Source organism: Oryctolagus cuniculus, chromosome Y (assembly GCF_051225735.1).
Source record: "Oryctolagus cuniculus isolate XC-2025 breed Fujian yellow rabbit chromosome Y, ASM5122573v1, whole genome shotgun sequence".
In the NCBI taxonomy this organism is placed as follows: Eukaryota; Metazoa; Chordata; class Mammalia; order Lagomorpha; family Leporidae; genus Oryctolagus; species Oryctolagus cuniculus.
The window spans coordinates 32,586,791-32,588,669 of record NC_142889.1 but is presented as its reverse complement, the minus strand read 5'-3'; positions in this window follow the sequence as shown (position 1 = coordinate 32,588,669).

Sequence of the window (1,879 nt, the reverse complement as noted above, 5' to 3'; positions counted from 1 at the left end):
CTGCTTGTGGAAAAACTGATCAGATCCTTTGTCCATTTTTATTACAGTATTTCCCTTTGAGTTGTGTAAGTTCTTTGTGTTATTTCTTTAATCATACAATGGTTTACCAATATTTTCTCCTATTCCTTGCTTTCACTTTTCAGCTTTCCCTTTAGTACACATAATTTTTTTTAATGTTTTTTGCAGTCCTACTTCTTTATTTTTCTTTTGTCACCTGTGCTTTTGATGTTATTCCTAAATCATTGTTGAGGTCTGTCACAACCATAGTTGTTGTAGGCATTTGTGAAGTGAACCAGTGGGTGAGAGTGTTCTCTCTCCCCCTCTGTTTCTCTATGTGTCTCTTTTTCCTTAAAACTAATTAATTACATAATTTTTAATAACTACTTGGAGGGCTCCTCTCTTTTTGGAGAAGTTAGATGATAGATGAGTTGGATGGTAGGGGTGAGTTCCTAGTGTTACATAGCATGCTTGTGTGACTATAGACTGCAGTAATCTATTCTATATTTTATACACAAACAAGAAAGGTGCTCAAAGGCTGTGATCATGAAGTGTAATTTCAGAGAAGGGAAAATGTTGTTTACCATGCTTTGTTCAGTACACATTGCATGCATCAATTAAAATCTCACACTGTAGCCAATAGGTATATATAATTATTGTCAATAAAAATAAACTCAAAACATCATCTTTCTTGGTGTATAAGGTTAAGGGGTGTTAAATTAGTATTGCAACTAATAATATGATATTTGGAAGGAGTTTATTAAGACAAACATAATCTGGAAATAAGTATATTGGCATTTTGTCATTCTAAGTGGAGTGATTAGGAGGCAATACTTTATCTTAAATTGATGATTAATACATCTTTTAAATTGTTTCATGTAACAAAAATGAAGTATTTCTTTAAGTATGTATTCAATTAATTTGAATTAGGGCAGTATCAAACAAGAAATATGGAATTAAATCACTTGTTGAAGTATGAAACAAGACCAAAAAGCCACTCAACATGCATTAAAGATCTAAATCTATGCCACGACACCATCAAATTAATCAAGAGCATAGGGGAAACTCTTCAAGATATTTGGGCTATTTAGATCCTTTGACATTCCATATGAATTTTCTGTATGGTTTTTTAATTTTTTTTCTAAAATTAACTATTAGGATACTATAAAGAATGATTTGAATCTAAGGATCACTAGGATCATATTGATTTCTTATATTATATATTTTATAATCCATGAACACAGGATATATTTACATTTATTTGTGTGACATAGTTTTCAACATTTAGATATTTTATTTCCTTGGTTAAGTTTATTTCTAAGTATTTTATTCCCTTTTATGATTTTGAAATTGAATTGTTATCTTTATTTCCTTTTGATTTATTTACTGATTTTTACATTTTATTTATATAAGGGGAATAAATTTTGTGCATTTCATATATTCAGATTTTGGAGCATAGTGATCTACCCTAACCTCTCTCCTGCCCAGGCTCATAGCTTCCTCCCTCCTTCATTATTAGTTTAATTTTTACAAGGACATACTTTCAGTTTATGTTATAATCACAAGCTTAACCCTCCACAAAGTAAAGGATTCAACAAATAATAGAAGGAAACTTACTGTTCCTGAAGAGTATAGAAAGAGCTATAAACAATAATCTGAAATGTCAATTTCACTCCTATACATAACATTTTTGGACTCTGTATATTATTAACCACATATCATGGAAATCAGGATGTTTGTATTTTTTGAGGCTGGCTTATCCCACTGATCATAATGGTTTCCAGGTGCATCCATTTCATGGCAAAAGACATTATTTCTTTATTCAGTTATCAGTTGATTGGCATCTGGGTTGATTCCAAATCTTAGTTATTGTGAACTGAGC